The sequence below is a fragment of the Saimiri boliviensis genome, chromosome 3, assembly GCF_048565385.1.
Source record: "Saimiri boliviensis isolate mSaiBol1 chromosome 3, mSaiBol1.pri, whole genome shotgun sequence".
Lineage (NCBI taxonomy): Eukaryota > Metazoa > Chordata > Mammalia > Primates > Cebidae > Saimiri > Saimiri boliviensis.
In genome coordinates this window covers 6,097,695-6,110,376 of record NC_133451.1, presented here as the reverse complement: position 1 = coordinate 6,110,376, position 12,682 = coordinate 6,097,695, and the positions used below count along the sequence as shown (strand labels likewise).

At 45.5% G+C, this 12,682-nt stretch overlaps 2 pseudogenes; both read left to right on the top strand.

Annotated features, from left to right (window-relative positions):
* Nucleotides 1-8,272: 8,272 nt before the first annotated feature.
* Nucleotides 8,273-9,039, top strand: LOC141583958 (NADH-ubiquinone oxidoreductase chain 4-like; annotated as a pseudogene).
* A 183-nt stretch (nt 9,040-9,222) lies between these two features.
* Nucleotides 9,223-10,743, top strand: LOC120363565 (NADH-ubiquinone oxidoreductase chain 5-like; annotated as a pseudogene).
* The last annotated feature ends 1,939 nt before the right edge of the window (nt 10,744-12,682 follow it).

The window sequence follows — 12,682 nt, the reverse complement described above, 5'->3', positions numbered from 1 at the left end:
CATGTCGCAGACCTGAGGGAGGCTCAGGTCTGCACATCCATGTATTCATCTACCTAGTGATTCAGTCAGTCAGCAGCCACTCACTGAACCTGGGCCCCTCCACCTCTCCAAACAGCATGATTTTTTCAAGTAACATACTTTATTTATTTGTTTGTTTGTTTGTTTGTTTGTTTTTGAGCCAGAGTCTTACTCTTGTCACCCAGGCTGGAGTGCAATGATGCAATCTCAGCTCACTGCAAGCTCCATCTCCCGGGTTCAAGTGATTCTCCTGCCTCAGCTTCCCGAGTACCTGGGATTACAGGCGCATGCCACCACGCCCAGCTAATTTTTGTATTTTCAGTAGAGATGAGGTTTTATCATGTTGGCCAGGCTGGTCTCAAACTCCTGATCTCAGGTGATCTGCCCACCTCAGCCTCTCAAAGTGCTGGGATTAGAGGTGCGAGCCACCGCACCCAGCCAATTACATACTTTTAATGATACGATACTGTATTTTTGCCACCAAGACCAGGAAACACTATAATGGAGAAAAAATGAATTACAAGAGAGCATTAGAATCATCGTGAACCACTGGTCACGTCACCCGTGTCGTTTTATGACCTGACGCTGGGGGCACCCACAGTGACTGCAGTGAGGTCTTGGGTGACAGGTAGGAAACGGCATCTGGTTTTAGGACTCCTAACATTTTCTGAACACCCAGCATTTAAAGCCTCTTCCTAGCCGGGTGCAGTGGCTCACACGTGTAATCCCAGCACTTTGGGAGGCTGAGGTGGGTGGATCACCTGAGGTCAGGAGTTTAAGACCAGCCTGGCCAACATGGTGAAACCCCATCTCTACTAAAAACACAAAACAGTAGCTGGGCGTGGTGGCCCATACCTGTAATCCCAGCTACTCAGGAGGCTGAGGCAGGAGAATCGCTTGAACCTGGGAAGCAGAGGTCGCGGTGAGCCAAGATCACCACCATTGCACTCCAGCCTGGGTGACAAGAGCAAAACTCCATCTCAAAAAAAAAAAAAAAAAAAAAAAAGAGCCTCTTCCTATGTTTGAAGACATTTTCACGAGAGAATATCTGTCACCAAAAGATCCTCAACTTGGAGGTGGGCACAATGATATGAGGCTTTGGTGTATCCCTCTTTGGGGAGCGGATCGCAGATTGCAAATGTTTTGGCTAGAGACAGTTGTGTTAGGTTAGATGGGAGCAGATACACACATTTAAATAAATAAAAGCTAATAATGGGGAAGACGTCAAGTTAATAATGGGGAAAACGAGGGTGGACTGCCAGAATGGAAACCTTTTTCTCTTTTTCCTTTGAGACAGGCTCTTGCCCTGTCACCCAGTCTGGAATTCGGTGGTGCTATCATGCTCATTGCAATCTTGAACTCCTGGGCTCAAGCGATCTTCCCATCTCAGCCTCCCAAGCAGCTGGAACCACAAGTACACACCAGCAAGGCTGGCTAATTTTTTTGTAGAGACAGAGTTTTGCTCTATTGCCAAGGCTGGTCTTGAACTCCTGGGCTCAAATGATCCTCCCGCCTCAGCCTCCCAAAGCTATGCCTGTAGATATGACAGGCATAAGCCACCGGCCCAGACTGTTTTTCTTTTCTCTTGCTGTTGACCAAATTAGCTACCATCCTGCAAATAACAAATCGCCCAGCTTATCAGTGTTGGGGGGAGGCAGGGCCCTCACTTCCTAACCTCTCCCATAGCTGGGATGCAAGCACCTGACCTGGCCTCTCTCTCCCAGACTCTATACTTATCCCAGCTTGGAATCAGACAACTGACACAAACAGGCAGGGCCCTGTAACCCCCTTATGGGTTTTGCAGCAGCACCATATGAGAGGTTTCTGGCTAAGCCGCCATGAACCTCATCCTCCAGGGCTCTTAAACGAGAGAAGTCTTTAGTAAATTAATCACCGAGGCTGGATTTCTGTGCTTTGTGACTAAGAACCCAGACTACTGGAGCAGGAAAAGAGTATGCCACTTCCTCCAGGTGTCCTTCCTGGATTGTCTCTAACGGGTCTCGGTACTTCCTGACCTCTCCTTATGAAGACAACAGGGCCCATCCCTCCTCAATCTTCTTTCGTCTCATCCTAGCTTCTTACCCTCCTCCAAATGAGAGATTACGTCTGGTTTGGAATCCAATTCCCTGCTCCAAGGGACCAGCCTCCACAGTGCTCCATCTTCTAGTTCTGTTCAGGGTCTTCTGAGCAGGATGCAGATTCTTGTTCCTGGAGATGATCAAGTCCACAGTCGCTTCTCTGGAGTTCATACCAGCTTCGCATGAAGCAAAAGCCAGGTCCAAACAGTAGTTTTGTTTGGTTTTGTTTTTGAGACAGGGTCTCGCCGTTGCCCAGTCTGGAGTGCAGTGGCACGATCACAGCTCACTATAACCTTGATCTCCTGGGCCCAAGTGATCCTCCCACCTCAGTCTCCCGAGTAGCTAGGACTACAGGCCAATGCCACCACACCCCACTAATTTTTTAAATTTTAGCAGAGACGGGGTTTCACCATGTTGCCCAGGGTGGTCTCAAATTCCTGAACTCAGGGGATCAGCCTGCCTCAGCTTCCCAAAGCGCTGGGATTACAGGCGTGAGCCACCACGCTTGGCCAACAATTCTGAATTAAAATTGGAAACTTACAGAAATAACAAACTTACGGAAAAGTTAGAAGCATAGTACAAGGAACTATTTTTCTGAATTATTTAAGAATAAGCAGCAAAATGTGGTGGCTCACGCCTGTAATTCCGGCACTTTGGGAGGCTGAGGCAGGTGGATAGCCTGAAATCAGGAGTTCAAGACTAGCCTGAGCAACATAGTGAAACCCCGTCTCTACTAAAAATACAAAAAATTAGCTGGGCGTGGTGGTGGGCGCCTGTCATCCCAGCTACTAGGGAGGCTGAGGCAGGAGAATCGCTTGAACAGGGGAGGCAGAGGTTGCAGTGAGCCAAGATGATGGCATTGCACTCCAGCCTGGGCAACAAGAGCAAAACTCCCTCTCAAAAAAAAAAAAAGAATAAGCTGATGCACCACCCCGAATGCATTAGTGTGTACTTCCTCACACAAGATTCTCTATATAACCAAAATGCTACCATCAGTTAGAAAATTAACACCAATACATCACTATCATCGAATCTTAAGCCCTCATTCAAGTTTGCCAGTTGTTCTAATAATGTCTTTTATAAAACAAAAAGATGACTTTTATAGCAAAAATAAAAGCATCATTTTTTGCATTTAGTTGACAAATCTCCTTGGTCTTCTTTAATCAGGTACAATTCCTCAGTCTTTCCCAGACTTTTATGACTTTGACACTTTTGAAGATCACAGGCTTCCATTATGTAGAATTTCCTTCAGCTGAAATTCGTCTGATGTTTCCTCATGATTCGGCCCAGCTCACGTATCTTTGGCAAGAATTCTCCTGGAAGTGATGCAGTATTCTACTCACTGCATGTATCAGACGGCACAAACTTTTCATTGGTTCCATTGCTGATCGTGTTTACTTTGATCACGTAAGATGGTGCTTGAAGAAACAGCCAATACCAGAAGTGGGACAAGGAGAGTACAAGATGTATCCAGAGCATCTGGCTGTGACACAAAGCAGGGTGTGTTCAAAGAACAACTGGAATATGTCGAAGACACAGCAGCCAGCTTGAATGGGCTCCCACCAGTCAAATCAAAGGCTTCTCCACTACAGAGTTATTTTGTTCACTTTTTAATAATACTTTTTTTTTTTTTTTTTTTTGAGATGGAGTATTACTCTGTCGCTCAGGCTGGAGTGCAATGGTGTCATCTCGGCTCACTGCAACCTCCACTTCCCGGGTTCAAGCCATTCTCCTGCCTCAGCCTCCTGAGTAGCTGAGATTACAGGCACCCGCCAACCATGCCCGGATAATTTTTGTATTTTTAGTAGAGACGGGTTTCACTATGTTGGCCAGGCTGGTCTCCAACTCCTGACCTTAAGTGACCTATCTGCCTCGGCCTCCCAAAGTGCTAGGAGTAAAGGCTGAGCCACCATGCCTGGCCACTAATAAATATTTTTAGAGAAGAATTTTGGAACTATGTATATATTCTGTTCCTCATCAAGCATTTGATTTATTTGTGAACTTCTGGTTTCCCATATTATTCAGCGGGTTGTACCTGTTACTAGCATTATTTGTTCTGATGCTCAAATTGTCACTGATCTGATCGATCGGAGCCAATTTCAGCTGGCTTCTATTACCCTCTGACATGTTCCCAGCATTCTCTGAACACATCCTTGCCTTCTGTCATCGCAAGATGTTCTGGACATATCTTGCACTTTGCTGGCCCTAGCTCTGGAACTGGCCATTTCTCCACGCAGTGCTAGTTTCTTTTAGTGGAAAATGCTATTTAGAAGCCAAGAACTGGAAGCTAGGTGTGCTCACTGTTACTGAAGTGTCACTGCTCCCAGACTCTCTTAATGGAAAGTAGGGAATATTTGTAAGTATATACGTAACTTTAGATAGCTACACATACTTATAGTTCTATATCTTATAGATATCTAAAGAATGTAGCTGGGCCGGGTGCGGTGGCTCAAGCCTGTAATCCCAGCACTTTGGGAGGCTGAGGCGGGTGGATCATGAGGTCAGGAGATCGAGACCATCCTGGTCAACATGGTGAAACCCCGTCTCTACTAAAAATACAAAAAATTAGCTGGGCATGGTGGCACGTGCCTGTAATCCCAGCTACTCAGGAGGCTGAGGCAGGAGAATTGCCTGAACCCAGGAGGTGGAGGTTGCAGTGAGCCGAGATCGCGCCATTGCACTCCAGCCCGGGTAACAAGAGCGAAACTCTGTCTCAAAAAAAAAAAATGTAGCTGGGCGCAGTGGCTCACGCCTGTAATCCCAGCACCTTGGGAGGCAGAGGTAGGTGGATCACAAGGTCAAGAAATTGAGACCATCCTGGCCAAATGGTGAAACCCCGTCTCTACCAAAAATACAAAAAATTAGCTGGGCATGGTGGCACGTGCCTGTAATCCCAGCTACTCAGGAGGCTGAGGCAGGAGAATTGCCTGAACCCAGGAGGTGGAGGTTGCAGTGAGCCGAGATCGCGCCATTGCACTCCAGCCCGGGTAACAAGAGCGAAACTCTGTCTCAAAAAAAAAAAAAAAAAAAAAAAATGTAGCTGGGCGCAGTGGCTCACGCCTGTAATCCCAGCACCTTGGGAGGCTGAGGTAGGTGGATCACAAGGTCAAGAAATTGAGACCATCCTGGCCAAATGGTGAAACCCCGTCTCTACCAAAAATACAAAAATCAGCTGGGCGTGGTGGTGCGTGCCTGTAGTCCCAGCTACTCAGGAGGCTGAGGCAGGAGAATCACTTGAACCTGGGAGGCGGAGGTTGCAGTGAGCCAAGATCATGCCACTGCACTCCACCTTGGGCAACAAGAGCAAGACTCTGTCTCAAAAAAAAAAAAAAGAAGTGTGTGTATGTGTGTGTGTGCAACCACAAGTTCACACAGAGACTTCCATTTTCAACACAATACCACAGGGTCTATTCTAGTTTTCTTTTTACATTTCTCCCCCTCTGCTGGTACCTGGTCTCCTGCAGAAACCTTTTCCCTGCTCAGGTTTTGAACCCCATACCAGTCTGCCCCCAACACAGACACCCTCCTTGCCTCTCAGGCTGAGTCACATGAAGGACTGGCCTCTAAGGATGCCCATCTCCCCTTGCTCAAGCTGCACCAGCTCTCCACACTTGTGCATACTCTCTCCATGCCACCTGAGCTCTCACGCCCCAGAATACCCCCTTGGGAACTCCCTCCTCACCCTACCTGGGCTCTGATTTCCCAGGCTAGATTTCCCTTCCCCCAAACCCACCCCCACATGGATGTCCTGCTCACACTACTCAAATTTGGTCTGTCCACACTGGAGACCATCCACTGCCAAAAAAGGAAAAAAAAAAAAAAAAAGGAAAACCATACACACATGGATACCCTCTTCACCCTGCTCAGAGGACTCTGACATCCCATACCAGGCTCTGAGCCCCTCCTTTCCACCATGGGGATGCCTTCTCTACCCTTCTTGAGCTCCGAGCCCTGATCTGGGCACCATGGCTTCCTACTCCCTAACCAGGACACCTACATCGTTTTGTGTGTATGTATACTGTCAATCTTCATTATTTGTAACGTTGTATTTGCAAATTCATCCACTTTCTAAAATTCTAATATAACCCCAAAACCAATACTCTTGGCACTTTCCTAGTCATGTGCAGACATGTGCAGGGCAGCAAAAAATTTTGAGACATCTGACATCCACACTCCCAGTTGCGGGGAAACAAGGTGACTCCACCTTCCTGTTTCAGCTCTCATGCTATAAACAAGTGTCCTTTCTACGGTCTACTCAGTGCCACATTGTTCTCATTTTGGTACTTTGTGTTGGTTATTTTGCTGTTTAAAATGACTCTCAAGTCTGATGCTGAAGCACTGTCTAGTGTGCCTAAGCATAAGGTGGCTGTGGTGTGCCTTAGAGAAAATAAATGTTAGACAAGCTTTACTGAGGCATGAGTTACGGTGCTGCTGGCTTTGAGTTCAAAATTAATGAATCAATAATATATGTTAACTAAGGCGTCTTTAAACAGAAACACAAGGTTAAGGTTACGTATTGATCAGTTGATGAAAAATGCAGCCAGGGGCTAGTGGGAACCGAATCCTCTGTTTTCCTTAGGGGCAGTGAAGTATTATAGTATTTGCTAATTCAGTGTTTATGGTGACTTTATATAATGAGAACGGACTGAATACAAGCATGACACAGGCACAGCTGAAAGAAATTGCAACTGCCTAGCAAACTGCAGCCCCGAGTGTACCTCAATGTCCACATTCTTTGTGGCTTCACTCAGAACGTGGATAGTGTTTGGGGGAGTTGCACATGGAGGTTGTGGAGACTGGGGTTCAGAGACAGCCGGACCTTGGTAGAGGTAAGTATTAGAGGAAGTTTGCAAAGAGGTGGAAGACAAGTCAGCAGGCAGGAAAGCTGGAACATTCTAAAGATGAAAATTTGGGAGAGGATCAGGGAGGGCATTTAAATTTAGGGTGACTGAGGAAAACTAGGATGAGACAACTCTGGAGACGGCGGAAATTCTTGAATATATTGTACCACCTATGCCGAATACAGGAATATTCTTAGCACTTACGTGATTTCCCTCGCTTATTGTGTTTCTCCACCACTAGAATGAACCTCAGAGGGCAGAAACTTTGGACTGTCTGCTCAGTGCTGCATCTCTCAGCACCTGGAACAGTGCCTGGTGTATAGTAAGAGCTGAGTTAATATTCATGAAAAAATAAAAACATCTGTGGAAAAACAACATTTTTTTTCTCACAAGTTTCAAGCAGGGAATTGACATAACCTAATTCACTCTAGCTGATTTGTGAAGGAGGAGGATTGAAATAAAAGTGAAAGCTGGGGCCAGGCATGGTGGCTCACACCAGTAATCCCAGCACTTTGGGAGGCTGAGGCAGTCGGATCACCTGAGGTCTGGAGTTCAAGACCAGCCTGGCCAACATGTTCAAACCCCATGTCTACTAAAAATAAAAAACTAGTTGGGTGTAGTGGCACACGCCTGTAGTCTCAGCTACTCGGGAAGCTGAGGCAGCAGAATCACTTGAACCCTGGAGGCGGAGGTTGCAGTGAGCCGAGATCATACCACTGCACTCCAGCGTGGGCGACAGAGTGAGACTCCGTCTCAAAAAAAAAAAAAAACAACAACCTGAAAGCTGGGAGGCCAGCCAGTAGGCTGTCACACTAGTGGCTTGGAGCAGAAAGGAAGGTAGGTGAATCCAAGGTGTATTCTAGGCAGAACCAACATGCTAAAGCTAGAAGGGATGGCGAGGGGACTTCTGAGGAGGGCGTGTCAAGAGTGACACTGAAGGTTCTGGTTCAGAAAATTCACGAATTATCTGCATTGGTAGCAGGCACAATTAAGTTAATTTACATACTTAATTGGCACTTACTCGTTCATGAGTATTAGGTACCAACCAGGTGTCAGCCAGTGTGGTCTAGGTGCTAGCATTTCAGCAGTGAATAAAGTCTATGCCATCAAGGGCACAGACATTCTAGAGAGAGAAGTCAGAAAACACATACATCAAGTAGTGGAAAGAAAAATAAAGACACAGAGTTTTGGGCCGACTGGAGCCGGAAACGGCGGTGCCCGTGGTCTGCCGGCCGCTAGCACCGGGGCACAGGTGCCACCGCGCACCAGCCGCTCGCCGGCCCCGCTGCGGACGCCAGCCTCGCGGAGCACAGCAACCGTCGTCGCTAAACCTAAACACCCCCATACGGGCTTCACCTATGACTACCCAAAGCCCACGTCGAAGCCCCAATTGCTGGCTCAATAGTACTTGCAGCAATCCTAAACTAGGCGGCTACGGCATAATACGAGTTGCTCCTGTGCTTAATCCCTTAACAGAAAAGAGAAGCTACCCCTTCCTTATTCTATCCCTATGAGGCATAGTTATAACAAGGTCTATCTGCTTACGACAAATAAACCTAAAATCACTCATCGCCTACTCTTCCATCAGCCACATAGCACTCGTTATCCTAGCCATCCTTATCCAAACCCCCTGAAGCTTCACTGGTGCAAGAACCCTAATCATTGCCCATGGATTTACTTCACCCCTATTATTCTGCCTAGCGAACTCAAACTATGAACGAATTCACAGCCAAACTATAATATTCACCCGAGGCCTCCAAACATTATTTCCACTCCTAGCCCTCCGATGACTTCTAGCAAACCTTGCCAATCTTGCCCTACCACCAACTATTAACTTGATAGGAGAACTACTCACAATTTTAGCCTCCTTCTCCTGGTCCAACTTTACTATTATATTTACAGAATTTAACATTCTGATCACAGCCCTTTACTCACTACATATATTCGCCTCAATGCAACGAGGGCCACTAACATATAGCACTAGCAATGTGAAACCCCTATTCACACGAGAGAATATATTACTACTAATACACACAACACCAATCCTTCTTACCCTAAACCCTGAGGTAATCAATCATAGGACCTTCACTCTGCAGTTATAGTTTAGTTAAAACATTAGATTGTGAGTCTAACAATAGAAGATCATAACTTCTTAATTACTGAGAAAGTACGCAAGAACTGCTAACTCATGCTCCCAAGCCTAACAGCTTGGCTTCCTCAACTTTTAAAGGATAGTAATTATCCGTTGGTCTTAGGAACCAAAAACATTGGTGCAACTCCAAATAATGCACTCTTCTACTACTCTAATAATACTAATTTCCCTACTAGCACCCATCCTAATTACTCTAATCAACCCCAACAAAAATCTCTTATACCCACACTATGTAAAACTAGCCATCATCTATGCCTTCATTATCAGTATGCTATCCGTAGTATTACTTATTTTTGCAGGTCAAGAATCAATAATTTCAAACTGACACTGAGTAACAATCCAAACCATTAAGCTATCACTAAACTTTAAACTAGACTTCTTCTCCATTGTATTTACCGCTGTAGCACTATTTGTCACTTGATCAATCGTAGAATTCTCAATATGATACATAAGCTCAGACCCAAATATCAATCAATTCCTCAAGTACCTACTCATTTTCCTTATTACAATATTAATCTTAATTACCTCTAATAATCTACTTCAACTTTTTATCGGATGAGAAGGAATAGGCCTTATATCCTTTCTACTAATTAGCTGATGGCATGGACGAACAGATGCTAACCCAGCAGCTCTGCAAGCAATCCTATAAAAACGCATCGGAGATACCGGCTTCATCCTAGCAATAGCATGATTTTTTTAATACTCCAACTCACCAGACTTTCGACAAATATTCATTGTTAATTTCACAACAAACTCCTTTCCCCTAATAAGCCTCCTCGTAGCAGCAACGGGAAAATCAGCCCAATTTGGCCTCCACCCATGACTACCCTCCGCTGTAGAAGGACCCACCCCAGTTTCAGCATTACTTCACTCCAGCACTATAGCTGTTGCCGGCATTTTCTTAATTATCCACTTCTACCCTATAACTGAAAACAACTTACTTATTCAAACACTCACTCTATCCTTAGGGGCTATTACCACCCTATTTACAGCAATCTGTGCTCTAACACAAAATGATATAAAAAAGATCATAGCCTTCTCAACCTCAAGCCAGCTAGGCCTTATAATAGTGACAATTGGCATTAATCAACCCCACCTAGCCTTTCTCCACATCTGCACCCATGCCCTCTTCAAAGCTATATTATTTCTATGTGTGGGGTCCATCATTCACAATCTCAACAACGAGCAAGATATCCGAAAAATAGAAGGTCTATTTAAAATCCTACCCTTCACCGCCTCCTCACTCATTACTGGCAGCCTTGCACTCACAGGGACACCCTTTCTCACAGGCTTCTACTCAAAAGACCTAATCATCGAAACCACCAACACATCGTATACCAACACCTGAGCCCTTACAACTACTCTTGTAGCCACCTCCCTCACAGCAATATACAGTATCCGCATTATTTTCTACACTTTAACAGGACATCCTCGCTTTACAACTTTAATCTCAATTAACGAAAATAACCCACTGCTAACAAACCCAATCAATCGCCTAGCAGCGGGCAGCATTTTTGCTGGGTTTCTTATTTCTCATTGCGTTCCTCCTGCCTCACATCCTCAAGTCACTATACCCCACTACATTAAACTTACAGCTTTGGGCGTAACTATCTTAGGACTCCTGTGTGTGAGGACATCAGATGCAGCCTCCTGACCTACGGCTGCCGCATTCCCCTGGCTGAATGGGAAAGCCGAATTGCAGAGGTAGATGCCAGGGTGGTGCGTGAGATCTGCTCCAGGTACTTCTATGACCAGTGCACAGCAGTGGCTGGATATGGCCCCATCCAGCAACTCACAGACTACAATCGGATAGGTAGCAGCATGTTCTGGCTGCGCTTCTAGGCGGGAAGCCTGTGTAAGCAAGAGGGTGGGGCTGAGGCTCGTGGTCCCCCCACCACAAATAGCACTCTGGCTCTTCCAACCTGTGCCACAGGTGACCACCAATAAAGTCATCTGCTGAGAAAAAATAAAAAATAAATAAATATACAGAAAATAATCACACGTCAGGCAGTGAAAAGAAAAGTAAGACAGAGTAATCAGGGATGGCAGTGCTATACTGGAAAAGCGGCATAGCGAGCCATATGGATATTAGACATTCAAAATACTTTCAGAAAAAAACAAAACTCTGGGATGAAGTAATCAAACAAAACACTATTGAAAACTCAGCCATCACCAGCCAGCCGATGCAAGTGAAGCTTAAAGAATTTGCTCAGCCTTTTGCAAGAAGGTAAAGAATTTCAGATTTCAGAGCAAGGGGAGTTTGGCCATGACTGGCTCACGCATGACAAACCAATGACTTTCGGAGCTACTAACAGAAACCAACCCAAATTTTCCAGATGACTTCAAAGTTGTTACAATTCCACTGATCCATCATTCAATTAAGGGGAAATGTGTGGCCGGGCGCGGTGGCTCAAGCTTGTAATCCCAGCACTTTGGGAGGCCGAGGCGGGTGGATCATGAGGTCGAGGGATCGAGACCATCCTGGTCAACATGGTGAAACCCCGTCTCTATTAAAGATACAAAAAATTAGCTGGGCATGGTGGCTCGTGCCTGTAATCCCAGCTACTCAGGAGGCTGAGGCAGGAGAATTGCCTGAGCCCAGGAGGCGGAGGTTGCGGTGAGCCGAGATCGCGCCGTTGCACTCCAGCCTGGGTAACAAGAGTGAAACTCCGTCTCAAAAAGAAAAAAAAAAAAAAAAAAAAAAAAAAGGGGAAATGTGTAAGTTAAACAGGAACTAGAGACAAAAATCTCTCGGTTTCTATTTTTTCATCACAGCACAGACAATTAGCCCGTCACTACAATGCTCCGCCTAAGAGCCAAGACTCGAAAATGGTTCAGAACGCTCTTTAGGGTCTAAACTCGGAGGCAGCTTAGAAAAAAAAAAAATCCCTAGGGTACTGAAGAAATGAAATGCAACCCTATGGATGAATATAATCTATGGTCAGTTAATCCAAGGGGAAAAACATACATATGCATAGTATATATGCACACATGTGTATGTATATAGCACATATATAGTATGTGTGTGTCTATGTGTGTATGTGTAGAATTCAGCTTTTTCACTCCCAAAGCATGTTTTTGAATCCATCAGGTAACTGTAAATAACAGCTTTCTCAATTAAGATCCACAATATTCCAAAGAGCAGCTGCTGCAATTAGGGAAATATGGGACAACCCAGCTACAATGTATTAACACATCAAAACGAATAAGAAAACAAAAAATTATTGCGAGTTGCAAGCCACTAAGGCTTTGGGGTGAACTGTTAACAGCAGTTTAGTCTCGTTGACTGATAGAGAAAGACACCAAGTCTCGGCTCCAGAAAAGCCTAGCTGGTCCTTCCATCCTGCCCCAGGTCAGGCCCTCACTTTCCAGCTCCACTTGTGCCCCAGCCCCTGTCTTCTAGCCCACACTCAAACCATATCCAGCCTTGAGTCATCTTTCTAAACTACGGATGTGACGGCCATTCCCCTGATTATCAGAAATTATGGCTCCCCGGCTGTACTTGTTTTTACTGAAGAACCCAGACTGGCAGGCACATGAGCAAGGATCTTAAGATATCACAACAAAGCTAGAAACGGCTTCTGTGACTCTTC